The sequence below is a fragment of the Thunnus albacares genome, chromosome 1 (assembly GCF_914725855.1).
Source record: "Thunnus albacares chromosome 1, fThuAlb1.1, whole genome shotgun sequence".
NCBI classification, from domain to species: Eukaryota; Metazoa; Chordata; class Actinopteri; order Scombriformes; family Scombridae; genus Thunnus; species Thunnus albacares.
In genome coordinates, this window is record NC_058106.1 from 10274280 (window position 1) to 10291181 (window position 16902).

Below are 16902 nucleotides of genomic sequence, written 5' to 3' on the forward strand. Positions count from 1 at the left end.
TTTCATTACTAAATGTAGACCATCAAAATATATCTAAAAGTGTAGTAGACGTGCACATCTCATAAACTTCAAAGAGGTGCTAGATCAATGAAACAATGTAACAAAGAAAGATGAAGTTCTGCACACTGTAGCTGCCTTAGATGCAGTTTATTGATATTGAGACATCCATCAGTGATATTTTGAGCTACATGCTCTTCTTCAGACATCTTCTAACATCACTGGTGGATGTCTCAATATTAATAAACTGAATCTAAGGGAGCTACAGTGTGCGGACTTTCATCTTTCTTTGTTAAATGTAGACTATAAAATAAATACAACAATTATTTCTAAACAACCACCTTCATAACAGAGATGATAGAAGAAGATCAAACAGGATTTATAAGAGGACATCAAACACGGGATGAGATCAGAAGAACCCTACATAGTGCAGATCAAGCACAAAAGAAATAACAAGGTATTATATTAGTAAACACTGATGCAGAAAAAACATTCAATCGTGTAAAATGGAAATTTCTATGAAGTGTCACAACGATTCGGATTTAGCCAGTTAATCAATACAATGCATTAACAGCCCACTGCTAGAATTAAAATAAATGGAAACCTGACAGACAAAATTAGTTTACAGAGGTCATCTAGGCAACAATGTTGTCTATCACCCACTCTATTTGCTCTTTTTATACAGCCTTAGGCACAAGCAGTTCATCAAAACACAGAACTTAAGAGAGTTATGGTTATCTCCCATAACTGAAATGATACTTTTATGCTGTCCTGGTAAGATATATCATACGTTGCTGCAAACCAGATTACACAGCAAAGTGGAAGGAAATGGAAAAAGAGGTTGGAGAATATTCAATCCAGAACATTATTGGAGATGAAGAACATACCAGAAAATTAAAAATCATATGGACTCAATTACATTGATTACTCTGGAATTATGGTTCAGGATAATAAAAACTTACAGGATAAAGAAAGACAGAAATATGCTAAAATGGATAGCATTTGATAGTAATTTTAAACTGGCCGGGTATGATAAAGGATTCAAACAGTGGGTAACCAAGGGAATCACAGCATGATGTGCTTAGAAGGACAGGAAGCTGGTGAGTTTCCAGCATTTGAAAGATAAATATGATTTGGGTAAGCATAAATTCTATAGGTACCTACAACTAAGGGACTACTTTACGAAGGAAATGAAAATAGACCCCTGCGTGGAAGTGAATGGTGTGATCCAAAGTATAACCAGTTCATACAAAGAAACAAAAATTAGAATTATATCCGCACTATATCAAAAGTTGACGACAAATAAGTGTTCAACTAAATATATAAAAGAAAAATGGAGGATCAACATAAAATTTCAGATGATGATTGGCAAAACATATGGAAAATACATCAAACATCCACCGATTCACGGATATGGAGGGAATTCTCTTGGAAAAATCTGATCCGTTTTTTTTCAATCACGCCCAAGGTCAAGAGCAAACATTTAAACATAAATCTGCCATGCTGGAGAGAATGTGGAGTATTAAATGCAGACCACTCACATATATTTTGGAAATGCCACAGAATATTAATGTTTTGGAAAATGGTATGCAACATTTTGCAAAAGATACTAAGATATGATATCCATATGAGCGACATGGTACTCTATCTGTGTAATTTCACTGAAGAAAATGTACAAATGTATGGGATATGTATCTGGTCAAATAGTTAATAGCTAGTAAAAAAGCTTTCACAAGGAAATGGGGTAAAGTGTATCCTCCTACCCAAGAACAATGGCTAGAGATAGCAGAGGAAATCTACATAATGGAAAAACTGACACACTGTTTGAGATTGCAAGAAGCACAGCTGGAAATAAAGTGGGAGCAATGGACATCATTCAGGATCCAAAACAGCGATGAAGACTATGGAAAGGACATCTGATTTAGTTGATGAAACTGTGAGAATGGACGGACTGCTGAGGATGTGACAACAAAAAAATATTGGTATTGTTTTGTTTTTATGTTTGTTTGTTTGTTTGTTTGCATAGTTATCTGTTGGTTTTGCATATTTATGAATGATGAAGTCATCAATAAAAACTAAAGTGGAAACACAAAGTTCAAGATGACTCAAGTATAAATCCTTTTTTGAATGTTCCAGCATGATGGCTTGAGTCTTGAATTTCCCAAAAACAAAATACCAGAATCCATCAGTATTCAACATACAGCTGCAACTGATAAAACATCTGTATTTGCTATATCTTAGATTTCAAGTGTTAAACAGTTTATTTTCATGAGGAGTGTTTTTGAGATTGTGTGAAATAAACAAAATTATTGATTATTTGTATAGGTTACAGCATATTTTCCTTGTGTGATTCCCAAACTGATGCAGTTTCACATCACAGAGAGGGTGAGGGAGTGATGTCTCTAATTTATGTGATACGGAGGGTCATCCATCTAGAGGACAAAGACAGCATTACAACTAAAGATTTATAGTAGAAGTTCCACCTCTTTTAATGATATACATGTTGATTTAATGCAGGTTCATCTTCATGAAATTAAATAATGAAATTTTGATCTGTCAGTCGGTCATATACAGTACATTTTATGAGATAACTGTCTCTAACAAAAAAGACTAAATATATAAATAAGAATCTGCTGCACACAGTAGCAAATTAAAATATTTAAAGAATTATATTTCTCTTACTTGGGCACAGAAACTAATTAACATTTTTAGAGAAGTGGTTGAAAGCTCCAGAAGAAGCTAGTATATGGCGTCTGAAGGGTTTTGCAGAGACATCAAAGCTTCGATCTCCACCACGGTGCGAGGTAATTACATTGTAGAGCAACTGTACAGCACATTACTTGGAGGTGTTTTTGGTTCAACTTGACCCCTGCCTAACCTACCTTGCATGTATCAATGCTGATGTGGTAATGAGTTATTGTTATATTCTTTTGTGTCCATAAAGGTATCTGGGAGAATGTGGGTATGGTGTGTCCCAGGCGTAACGCTGGATGCGTGAGCAGCGCGTGTGCGTGTGTGTTGCTGAACTGCTGCGTCTCTCACGCTTGCAGCGTCCACACTGGAAGCGTGTCTGCTGCGGCGCTTCTGCCACTGGCAGCCCTATCTTTCTCGTTTTCCCTGTCTATTTCTGCTGAGAACCGCGCGCGTCACGCGGAGAAAATAGGCGAGACCTCGAATCTCTAGATGAAGCGCGCGTCTCACGCGGGCAGTGTGGCCGCTCTAACCTGTTAACATGGGCGCCGAAATGAAAAGCAAGAGGTTCCGCGACGCACACGCGCTGCTCACGCATCCAGTGTGTCCCAGGGGTAATGCTCCCAACTCACTGTGTTGGTCAGGCTCTCACCTTGACTGATCCCAGCCAGCAGCTGCAGGCTTTTACTTTTCGTTTGACTTTACTTTTTGTTTTCACTCCACAACACTTTACACTTCATTGTTCACGCATTCACATCCACATTACTGATGTTACTGACTGACACACTCCATATTTGTAATTATTTCTTCAGTTGTTTACTTTATTATAATAAATCTCTTTAATTTACTGTCATCTGTTGTGTCCGTTAACACATTCGTCATGGCCTAGGAGCCAAGTTCTGACGTATCTGACAGGTTGTCAGTAGGATGGTGGACCTGGAAGTTTTTATTGGGCAGGGTGTGACATCCCTCTCTCTGCCTTTTGCTTAAGAGATTGCTTTGGCTTCCTGGCTGAGAGCCAGTGGGCGGGGGTGGAGTGGACGTCAGGAAACTACCTGCACCTGGTTAGTTTAGGCCTCAGCCTATTTAGGTGGCTTCTTTGTTAACCTTCTGCTCTTCTCTTGTTCCCAGGCCTCCACCAACCAGATGGGTTAGGGTTTGGTTTTGTTTTGTTTGCACATACTTCACTCTTCCACACATTGCATTCATTACTGACTGCTGACTAACATTATTATATTTTATTTTAAGTTGACAATAAATGTCATTTTAGAAGCTTTATTCATGTGTGATTCCCTTTTTTTCGCTGACTCTGAGCCAGTCTGTGACAGTGTTGTGTTGTTTACCCTTTCTTTCAATTGTAAATCATTTGGTTTATGTCACAAGGTTAGGCTTGCAAGCTTTCTGGCTAATTTCTCTCAATTTGTACCCATGTCAAGTTGATGGTCTATGTGGCTAAACCCTGAAAATAACTCGACTCAGTTCTTTTCCATCTCTGATGAAATTAACCAAGACAAATAAAAGCAGACAAATAAAACTGTGCAGGCAGACTGACCGTGCCAAAGCTGCGGAAACAAGCCAGCACTTGATTGTTGATGAAGCAACTCTGGTCAGGTTTGGCCAAGGCCTCATCCAGCAGGTTTTTGATGAAGTACATGCCGGTCTCCACGATGAGGACCATCCGTTCCTGGACCAGGTGGCCCATTAGAAGATTTATAAGTCCAGGCTCGTTAATACGCTCCATCGCCTGGACAACAGTGCAGTTACTTAAATCCAATCAACTTAGCTGAAAAATTATATGACAGTTATAGTACTTTATTTAAATTTCATTATTTTGAATGAAATACACTATAGCAAATGTGCAGCCCAGACTAAATGGAGGTTACTCCATTGGCACAGGCACAGCTACATGAACCTGAAGTTACTGTAAATTTTCATTCAGATTCATTTCTCCAAACAGTAAAATGTCAGTTTTTCTCTTCCTACTTAGATTAAATAATTTCCTTTGGCCAGGCTTCAGATGAGATTTTATGTCCAATGATCAAGACCATCTCCTGTAGGTCTTACTGTTAGTGACACTAGCCAGACAGTTGTTTTTAAAATATACATGTATATCCTCAGAGAAGTGACTAAGCATCTTATTCATATTCATTGATGTACTTCACATACTGACACCTTCCGCTGGCAAACACCCAGCAGTTGAAATGGAGCTACTGTGGGTTGATTGTGCTTTTCATCGTCCTCCCCCACAACTTGAAACAGTGTATTTACAGTGTGTGTTCAGTGCTCATCCTAAACTTCCTGCAGTTTAGCCTCTTTTTGTTTGGCTCTCACTTCTTCACCAAATACAGTATCTCTCTGTTAGTGATGGACTTCAGCATCTCAGGAACAGGAATGTGTTTTCTTCTTCTACTGTCTGGAGACTTTGATACAACCCTGACTACTGTTGGTATGTGATGTGGGCAACTTCAGAAGTCCATTGTTCTGACCTCAGTGTAGCCTCCCACATTGTGCATGTTGATACCAGTTGTCCCAGTCCGTGAGGCATGAAGACGGAGCCAATGTGGACCTTCATCATGTCCTCCAAGCAACCATTCAGGATGCCGGCTGATCCTCACGAGCTCCTCCGGGTGTACCTGGTCAGCCAGGCGGTGCATGTCAGTCCACTTCACACCAAAACAGAAGTTAATCAAAACTACCATCATTACGAAAAATATTATTAAATCAAATAACTTCTAATCTATGTGATTCAGAGACTAAACCCATGTGCAGCCTAAACAGAATGTACAGATGCTTTCTGGCAGTTAGTTTGTACAGACAGGAAACGAGAAGTTTCCTGCAAAGCGAGAGTTTTAGAAAAGGTGTATACAAAAAAATATGATACAAGACCCAAGCAACAGTAATTAAAATAAAAAAAACTATGTGTAAATGTACTGACAAAGTAGGGAATTTAATGATTGCTAATTGTTTTAAGACCTTTCAAAAGGTCAAACTCTTCAAAGTTAAAGATCATCACTATGGTTATCACTACAGTTTGGATTTTATATCAACAAAAAATGCAACAAAACGACATGTAAATTAACTCTGTGCTGATGGTAAATTTATGAGGGCAGAAGAATTTGAAGTACAGTTTAGTTTTTTATAGGTATAGATGATAACCTGCCTTGAGGACGGCCTCATAGTATTACTTACCAACCATGTCAAACAGACTGCAGGAGAAAAATGTCAGAACTGTTTAAGTCAAATTTACTTCTAAAGTGTTTTCCAAACACGCACACAGTTAAAAATAATAAAGATTACAATATAGAACATAAAAGCAATATAAGGCAACTTGCGCCATTTGGTGACACTTCACTTAGGAACATTAAATGGAAGATATAAGGGGTGTGTGAGTCTGTGAGTGTGTGTGTGTGAGAGAGGGAGAGTCTTAAAAATGATTTCCAACAATGTCTCAAGAGAGATGTTACAGTTTTCATCCTCTTGTTTCATAAACCAGACTGGTGTGGTTGACACTTTGATCCCCCAGTTGCCACTTAAAACATACAAAGCTTCAAGCTTTTTTAAGCAAGGACATAGCTCAGTGTTATTAATAACAGAAGATACCAGGCCAGTTGCAGAACCAAAACATCAACAGTTTCGGATCTACAGGACTCCCTTTTTTGTCACTGACTCTGAGCCAGTTCGTGACAGTGTTGTGTTGTTTACCCTTTCTTTCACTTGTAAATCATTTGGTTTACGCTTTCTGGCCAATCAATTTCAATTTGTACCCATATCAAGTTGATGGTCTATGTGGCTAAACCCTGAAAATAACTTGACTCAGTTATTTTCCCTCTCTGATGAAATCAACCAAGACAAATAAAACTGTGCAGGCAAACTGACCCTGCCAAAGCCTTCATTAATAACAGAAGTTACCAAGCCGGTTACAGAACCAAAACATCAGCAGTTTCAGATATACAGCTCTAATCCAACCAATGACAGAAAGAAAAGTTACAGTTGCAGCAGTTTAAGGGCTTCAGTATGATTCAGATTAAAGTAAGCAGGCTTTGAACTTCTCTCTCAAACTCTCGTTCTTCATTTTTCACACAACTACTTCAGTCACTTGTGTACAACTGAGTGCAACACCAGCATATTGAAGCATATTGACTCATTAACTCAGCAGATATGTGCTTTCTACATGCAAGGAAGATATAATTTCTGCAATTTTGACACTGCAGACAATGAATGTTACATCTGCAGGTTTCTTATTCATAGCTGCTGTTCGTGTGCGATTTTATATTTTAAACCTTTAAAGTGTAAGAATTTTGTTACTTGATTAATGAGAAATGTATTCAAAAAATCATTAAAAGTTATCATTTGGTGTTTTAAAGCCATAAGCTGTACTATTGTATTTCTATTCAAGTATTGAATATCCACTGTAGGTTAGACAGTAGGACGTTCAATTTTAAATATTGTACTTTAACACACTAAAAAGCTGCAGCTGTAATTGTGTGCAGGTGGTGCTGTTGTTATTATGATTGCAGCTATTACTGTACTGTACTATTACTTTCATTTCCTGTAAGAGATGATGCTAACATGTCCACATCTAAGGGTCTTATATTACTTTCCCATAGGTAGGGCATGTCGTGTGGTCTGACAATAACCGAACAGTGTCCCCTTTTTGATGAGTTTGTGAGTGAGTTTTATGTCAGTTTCATGAGATCCTCAAATCTAAAAATTACCAAAAGCTACTCACCACATGTCTTGTCTTGTCATTGGGAACCCCAGCATGGCCGTAGAAGAACAATTGTTGCCTCTGATGTTGAACAATGACACAATAAGTGGATTTAAAAAGAGATTAATAGTAACTATACAATATACAAATAATTTATTACACTACTAAGCGATAATTGCATGACAAGACACAAATTGGAATTAAATATGTATTTCAGTACAGCACTGAAGGTATTCCACTCATGTTCATCAATCAGAGCCTCTGTGATGTTCATATTCTCATTTTTTAAGCTCATAATTTAAACAGGAAAATAACTTGTATCCACTGACAACTACTCCCTAAGAAGTACTCATTACACATGGCCTTCAATACAAAAAGCGACAGCATGATTGGTATAAATGTCTCAAAAGTCTTCATCCATAATGATGCTGTTGGCTGACAGTTTAAACCCTTACATTCCACAGATACAGGTGTTCGAGGTGTGGCGCATCCCTCCTTTAGTATAGCAGTAGTGCTAGAACAGGCAGCAAGGAGGGAAAAAGCACTCCTTCAAAGAAAAACCCCAGGAAGAGAGAGTAAACTAAACATTTTCAGCACAGCGGAGATCAGAGAAACACCAATTAGCTGAAGGACTTTCACTGCCCTCTTCCTGACTCCATGCTTTTTAAGAATTCATTCAGTGCTCATTCTTTAATCATCACATGGCTGAGCACATCAAACACTTCTACAAATCTCGACAGCATCGCAACGCTGTTTGGGGTGACAAGCCCATGCTTCCTGGTTCCTCTCACACAGCAGAGGCAAAAACATGGACCTGCACATCTCATCTCCAGCATTAAAAAAAGGATCCATCGACAAAATACACCACTTACCTCTCCATTTCATATTCTTTCTGTCCAGGTTTCACATGCTTCATGACCTACAGAGAAAAGGGATATTAAGTGTTTATTATACAGTACGTGATTAGTTTGGGATATATTGACAGAATACTAGCAAGCCAAACTTACTCATTTGAAAGAATATCCACCATATACTCAAAGCGCTAAAGTTATCAATTACTTTGCACAAAATATTAATGTGATTCAATTACCACCAGATGGCGCCAAAGTCAGAACATTTCAAATCCGACTCATAGTTTGCTGTGTGTGTAGGTTGGTGGTGCAGCTCAAAATGTTTGACCTTCTGTGCATGTTACACATGAGGCTCCTGTCAGACACAAGACATATAACACTTTGTGAAATTAAAGGCCATGAGGGACACAAGCATTTAAAGTAAGGCCTATATTTCATGTGTACAGTAGTTCAGGTCAGCATTTTTTTTTTAACTAGAAAGCAGTTTGAGAAACTATTGGACAACAGAGATGGAAACCTTTCTTGCTCTTTTTTTAAAGCTTTTCAGCCTCCCCTATCATATCCTTTTACATTACAAAACTGGATGACTTATCACTTGAGCAAAGTGTGCACAAAGGGTTGAGAAAGTCGGTAAGTGATTTTCTGTTTGTACTGCACACCTCTAGGAAGGGTAATGAGTGAAAAACAACCAAAATGTGAAATTTTGTGCAGATATAAAGAGATACTTTATTGGTACAACTTATAGGTCAAAGGTTATCTTTGTTAATTAGTAGACTTCAAGCTACTGGATAAAGTTTAAACTGACAGCATCCATACAGCCTTAGAGCATCTTGAGATGTTAAATTGTTTACATGAGTTATGAACTCAATGCTGGATATTTTAGGTGTTTGATTTAAATTTTCTAAACTTTTCCATGTCTTTTTAATACTTTCCTCAATTGTTTCCCTGGCAGATGGTCTTTCCAGCTAGGAAGGGTCTTAGCATTTTGTGGGCTTCAGTGGAAAACCTGTTGGTGTAGCGCAGGACCTCCAGCTCCATATCTGTCTTCACAAGGCGGCTGCAACACACAGAAACATCTGTCTGACGTCTGATCATTACACCGCTGTACATTCACTTTTGCTTGCTGATCTATGTCATTTCTCTAATTTTTTGGTAAGAAAAGCAGATGTTGCACCTTAGATTCCTGTCAGTATTCAGGGTTTCTACAATAACAGACCCAAATCAATAACCCAATAGCCCATTAATAAAGAGCCATGTGAGGGGGCAGATGGGTTCAACCAAGTCTTTGTCCACAGGAGGTGTGCCTGAAAAGGATTCTTCCTTATTTCAGAACATGTCAATTCATCTGAAGGGTGCCAACTCTAATGCCAAGGACAACAAAGCAAGCACGAAATCCATTACATGTGTGCAGAGTGGCTTCTAACACCAAGAGGGAAAAAACAACCCAAATTAAAATCCCTTCTTCTGATTGCAGACACACAATTACCTGACTGGGCAGCTGTAATTGCCAAGGTTTGTGAGAGTTTAACTGAAGAAATTTTAAGGCAACTAAGGGGGTCACTACAATTTTTATTCTCAACTTGACTTTCACAATGATATTTATCATACATTAATTTAATCACTTACCATTCCACAATGACTGGGTGTAAAAGAATATTGTTCAACTAGAAGCTGATGAAACAAACAAAAAGGACTCCCAGCAAGATTATAAATGCACTTTGAAATAAGTAAGATTATTTTTTAGTAGTTAGTCACAGTGTATAATTGATGAGGCTGTAATATACTGTATGTGGTCAAAACAGTAACACTGTCATTTATTGATAACTAACAAGCAAAGGCGAGATTGTTTTCTTAATTAAATTCTATTCTGAATTAGATTAATCTGTACGCATGACAGAATAATTATGTGAATGCAAATTGACACCAATTAAACATACCTGCTAATTCCTTCAAAGGAGGCTTCATGGCAGATGGTCCCGCTATCTATGTTCAATCCTGCCTGTATGGAAAAAACACAAAAACAGGTGAAGTTACATTACTACAGTACATTGAATTGGCTTTTTTCCAGGATGATAATCTATTCTACAATCAGAGATGGAAAATAGTTTTAAATGCAGTAGAAAGTGTAAAAGAATATTAGTTGTTGTGAGGTTGCTCGTGATGTTATCAATATTGCAGTCTGTCTTTATTCTGACACTGCACTTTAATAAAAAATGTTTTTGGGGCTTTTATCTGCATTTTTAGTTAGCGATAGTGGAGAGATGACATGATGCAACAAAGGTCCCCTTCCAGATTCAAACCAGGGACATTGTAGTTCATGGTCAGCGTCTCTACCCCTCAGCCATGGGGGCTCCTCATACTGCACTTTTTAGCAGATGATCAACATAAAGTTTTTGATAATTGATAATATTAATGATTCAGATTTCCAATAGCAGTTTTAATAGCTACACACATACAAATATATTGAAAGGATTCTGTGTTTTTATTTGTGACATGATGACCATCTGTAAAGCCGGTTCTGTAAAATACCCCCATGCTCCCATATCACAATCATCTGATATATATAAAAGCTAGCTAGCTGTATTTAGGGAGTAACCTACTGTGATGCACTGTCCTAACTACAATCTGTAATTCTGGAAATGGATAAAACAAATAATAAGTTAAATGCAGGAACCAATCACAAGTGGACAGCTTTAAGTGCGTCTCTTTACACTTGGCATTAACATACATCTCCACATGCGTCCTGAGTGACCACATGTGATCGGATCTCACTTCCCTGCTCTATATGCAAATAAACACGGACATCATTTCCGTTTTCAAGACCAAATTTGTTTGTTATTCATCCAAAGCTGTGTTCAACTTGTTTGATAACAGGATAAGAGAGAGAGAGAGATAGAGAGAGAGAGAGAGAGAGAGAGAGAGAGAGAGAGAGAGAGAGAGAGAGAGAGAGATGCAGCAACTGGCTTTCTAAAACATTCAGCATATTCACTCTGCAAAGCAGAAAAAGACTATGACTGTAAGAACATTTAAATTACATAAAAACTGTAACATCTACAATCAAAAATTGAAGCTTAATTTTAGATATTGGTGTAATTGCTATTATTGAAATGACTAGATATTGAAGTGACCACTGCCTTGAGAAGAGGAAATTATGTGAGTCCAACCTTTGCACTAAAAATGGATGCAGTGTCAACTTTTAAAGTTGAATGTCCCAGAACAAACCTAATAGTGGTCCTATAAATTTTTGCCAAAAGGTTCGAACATAGGAATGATGACTGTTGCTGTGACTTCATGGCTGGCTTACTTAACATCTAAGTTCAGTTACTGCGCAGGGAAAAGGTCACACACAGAGAGGTTGTAAAGAAAAGCACCAAAACAGGCAGACTTACATCACAGGTGTGTTGCACCTCATCAACAGCATACTTGTCCTTGAAGTGCTCTTTAGGATAGATCCTGTCAACAGATGCAAAACACACAACTGGTAAAGTATGGACAACACTGAAAAAAAGTCTTTGTGATCATACACTCAGTTGGCTTTTTAAGAGTCAATCTCTGAAAACATAACAGGCGGAATATATTACAGTCTGGCAAGACACAAGCAGAACTGAAATATTTAGGACAAAGATCACAGTGAGGAAACAAAAGAAGTAAAGTCAAAAATGTCTGGTTTGGGTGATGAAATGAATGTCAAGTCCTTGGCTGCATTTGGCTGCAATTTCAAACTAAATACAAACACTCAAAAACAACAAAAACACGTTTATACTGGGTGCATATGATGTAACTGCACCACATGACCCTTTCTTCAAGTTACAGCTGACAGCTATGAACCAGCTGTTGATGATTGCTGGCCATGTACACAGCTCCTTGAAGATTAGTGTGACTCACTCTCCCATCCAAGTGGCATAGCTTTCAGGCAGTTTGGGAACAAAAAGGATGGATTTCCCTGAGTCCACATCAATGGCTCCGTAGCAGTCAGGCTCGGTTACTCTAAAAGCCCAGTGGAAGAAAGACTCCTACAGAAATTAAACAATCATTCAGGGCATTAGTGAGGGAGATTATAATCGTTAGCTAGAAGAAAGCAGGAAGTTAGCAAATTCTGGTCAGATTGTCACATGATAATATAAGATGATGTCCTTTGGTTTTTGTTCAAAACCAATTACAATTACTTAGATGATAGTGTCAGAAAAACTTACATCATAGTGCTCTCTCCGCAGGGTGGCTGGCCTGCATATTTGTGACAGAGTGACAAGATTAAGAGCTCTGCTCAATTTGAATTCTTCTTGACATTAGCGCTGCTTTTGATCATTTGAGGGATTGGGTTGGTATCTCAGGTCCTGCTTTTAACTGGTTTAAATCTTATCTTTCTAATGGAACTGATTGATAGCTCCTCATCTTCCTCTGCTCATATTACTCCTGGGGTGCCACAAGGTTCCATTCTGGGTCCAGTCCTTTTTTCACTATACTGTATATGCTTCCATTAGGTCACATAATGCAAAGACATAATGTGTCTTATCATTGTTATGCAGACGATACCCAGATATACACCCATCACCCCAAATAACCCAAACAGCCTCATCCACCTGCATAATTGTTTAACTGAAGTAAAAAAGCGGATGCATCAACACTACCTGCAGCTTAACAATAACAGAACAGAGGTACTACTAATTGGTCCACACTGCACAACTGAATGGATCAAGCACTAGCTGGGCTCTCTAGCCCCCTATGCAACACACTCTACAAAAATCTTAGACGTTATATTTGACTCTATACTTACTTTTGAAGAACAGGTCAAGAGAGTTGTTCAAACCTGCTTTCTGCAAGAACCATCTCCAAAATTAAATCTTTTCTGTCCTTCATTGATTTGGAGAAGGTCATACATCCTTTTATCTTTTCTAGACTATTGCTACTGTCTGTATTTCTGCCTCATTCAGAAGCAATTTGCACGCCTACAACCCGTTCAGAATTCAGAATATGTAATAGACCTCTTAACATCCTATGAGCCTGTACATGGTCTTAGATCATCTAACCAGTCACTTCTCATTGTTCCCAGGTCCAATTTTGTGACCAGAGGGGATCGAGCTTTTGCTGTCAGGACCCCCAAACTCTGGAATGCACTTCCTATAGACATCAGACTGTCAACATCTTTGTCAACATTTAAAAAATATTGAAAAACTTATTTCTGTAGGATGGCATTTTGTGTGTGTGTGTGTGTGCGCACACTTCTACACATATATTTGTTTTTGTGTAGATTTGTATTCATGTGTGCACATAGTTGTTTTAATCTGTTTTTATTTGTTTTTATTTGTTCTTGGTCAACCTTAGTGCTGTTCTGTCTTAATAGTTATTTTACTGTCTCTACTTTTATTTAATCTGTCCTGTTTTTATTGCCTTTTGAAGCACTTTGTAACAGAATGTCAGAGAAGTTGCTTCCATACATCAAGAGGAGCCAGGTAAGGACACGCTGAAGGACCTTAAACTCACTGCTGGCCTGAGACCACCTGAGGGTTACTAAGGGATATATAGCAAATAAAAGCATGTCCTTGCTAAATGTTATGCACCTCCCTCCTCAGTCTCACAATTGCACTTGCTGCCAGAATCAATTCAAGTCCTACCTGTCTGAATAGGAGCTCTGAGTCCATGCAGTAACTCTGCTCCTGCTCTCCTCCCTGCAGCACCACAACTGACTTTGCCACCACTCCGTCTCTGGTACCCTAGATACCCTCAAGGTGTCATTACCCAGCCAGTAGACAGGTCTGAAAGAACAGGAAGATGGTGGACTAGTGGTTGGAGAGATTGCCTGTTAACCAGAGGACTTTGAGTCTACATTAGGCATGTTGTAGCATATGGCGTGCAGGCCTACTCAGCATAATTTTCTCCCCATTGTCCCTACCATCATTCAACTATTTTCTGAAATCCTGGTGCATTCAGAGAGCCTCACACTCAGGGCAAACAAACTATGATTAATGACAGTGAAAATAAAACTGATACCCACAAAAATATATAGCAGCTGCAATGGGAGGAGGGGTGTTGAATGTTTTCTGACTTGTGGAGCTGGACATGTTGTGATTTCAGCTTACGACGGATAATTCTGTTGCCAAAAGAAACCACACTGCGCCACTGTGGCGGTATATAGTGGATTTACACATCCTCAACCTGTCCATAATTCCACCACATATTAGCTACCTACACCATACACATAAGTTATCTGATACTTTTAGTTCCCTGTAAATTGGCAGTTCAATAATTCAAAGTTGTTTTCTTTTTCTCTCTCTCTGTTTCTCTCTCTTTAGGGAAACAATTTCTTGTTTTTCTACACACTTACTTTCTACTTATCTTCATCAAGGACCTATGAAGGCTGCTGTAGAAATGGTTCTATCTACTGAGCACACCCGTTATGTTGTCATATCTGGAGGCAATCCTTAGGATTTGGTCAGTAGATTTGAGCCTGAAGAGGTGTGTGAACAAGTGTTACAACAGTGCAGCCTGTCCACAATAAGCATTAAGACAGAATTCAGACAAATTTGTAACATGATAGCTATTTCCTGGTTATAAATCCTGCTCTCTGGCCCATGGCTTTACTGATAAGATAAACACAACACATCAGATTCAGACTGGACAGTACAAAAGGTTAATCCTCAACCTAACAGTATTTTATGGCTCAAGGATTTCTGTATCATTCACTGTTATTCTAGTTTGCAGGTGTTATCTGTGAGGACAAGCCCAGTAAGATGTTATATCAAGATGATTGTTACTGGTGCTCTCTGTCATTAACAGTGTAGATCTGAGTACTTACAGCAGGTCACAATAATGTACTACAGTGCAATCCATTACTCTGCCCAGTCGTATCCAGGACTATAAAATACTGTTTGAGATTTATGATGTCTATTGGTTTTATGAGGTATTGATTGAACTCCATGTTAATTTTTTAGGGCCTAGTTTCTGGTGTTGTACTGGATTATATAATACTGTTAGGTGTTCTTGTTGTTTGAAAAACATATATCCATTCTATATATACTCCATGTCTCCCTTTGTATTCTTTCCATGGGGTTCTAGAGGTATACACATGTTAAATGATATCTATAGTGATAAAGGCCTCCGTCTCGACCTGAAGAAAAGATTCCTCACTCCAGGTTACACCTAGTTCTTTTAATTGAGACTCGGCACAGCAGTGCCCTAAAGATATTTGCGGTTCCCTGGAATATTTTCTCTCATCCTCCCTCCATTACTCTTCTTAATTACAAATCCCATGGGTCGTCCCTTTTTTGTATATGTCTCTGAACACTGGCGTGCACTACGCATTACTGTGAAATGGGAAACTGATCTTCCCTTGGTGTCTGACTGGTGCTGGCCTTCTTTGTTTAGCAATGTCTTAATTTCTTCTAAAGACCTTGCCTACCAGCTAATAAATTACAAATTTGTACACAGAGTATGCTTCACACTGGCTTGTAGATTCAGGATGAAGCATTCAGATTCTAATAAATGTAACATGCGCTCTTCTGCTGTGGACACCAATATGAGTATGTCTATTGTGATAAACTGCTGCTAAAATTGTTATTCTGAAAAGTTGGCTCCAACCCAACTATGATTTACTGCTATTTCTACTGAACAAGATTAATGATTATTGGTCCCATGCTGTCAACTTTACCAGGGCCTCAATATAAATCTTAAATGTTTGCTGCAACTCTGTATGTGTAACTCTGATATATATAACAAACTGGGCATAACATATGGTTGTAATATTCATGTGCCTGTGCAGTGCCTATACTTATCATATTCTACTGAAAATGGTCTGCTTCTCCAATATACACCAGGTATTTATATTGGTGTGATTATTATTATCATTGGTGTTGTTACTTCTGCTATTCATTTTTGTATTTTTTTTTTGTGTGTGGCTGGATTTTCTTTGACCTAACCTTAATGAAATAATGAATAATAGTTCATAAAAAAGGATGTCTTGTTGTTTGTTTAAATGTGGTAACCCCTGACAGATATCACCTTTGGTATGTGTTTATGTGGGGAAAGGGCTCATTAATAGGTTACACACTGGACTATACACCAGCAAGTGAGTTATAGAATTGAGTGAGCTTACAGAAAAAAGCTAGAGGTCTCAATAGAGTTGTGCTTGCTCTAGTTTTAAATTTTTAAGAAACTGAAAGGGAGATTTTTTTTTCTTCTTTCAAATGTATTTGATGACAAAGTAACTAAGTAAAACATCTCTGTAGGTATCAAATCAAAAGCTCGATGCATTCTTACAAACCCCAACTTTAAACATTTAGGTATTTTTAAGCAGTCACACTGACTTACAGTAAAAGCATATTCTGTTTAGAGAAAGTGCTGTCAGAATACAGAAAACTCAACTCACTGTGGTGATGCAGCCATGGTATAAGGTAGTCCAAATGTGCTGCTGCTGACTGGAGTCCCGCCACTCTTTCAGCTGACTATCATTCTGCTGCATTCATATCTTCAGGAAATACCAACTTCATAGGTATAATTGTCTTCAAGAACTGTTTCTGAGGTAAACCTTGTTGAAGTTTTCTAGGTGATGCACTCAGTGCAAGCAGTGGGGATTACTCAGATACATCTTGTATTATAAGAACATAAGTTTATCATCTTGTTATTCCAACCAAGGGATCATATTAAGAGGTTAAAAGATGA

The 16902-nt window shown here is 38.3% G+C and overlaps 1 pseudogene; it reads right to left on the reverse strand.

The window, feature by feature from the left end:
• Positions 1 to 3194: 3194 nt before the first annotated feature.
• On the reverse strand, positions 3195 to 16626 carry LOC122986350 (annotated as a pseudogene).
• Between the last annotated feature and the right edge of the window lie 276 nt (positions 16627 to 16902).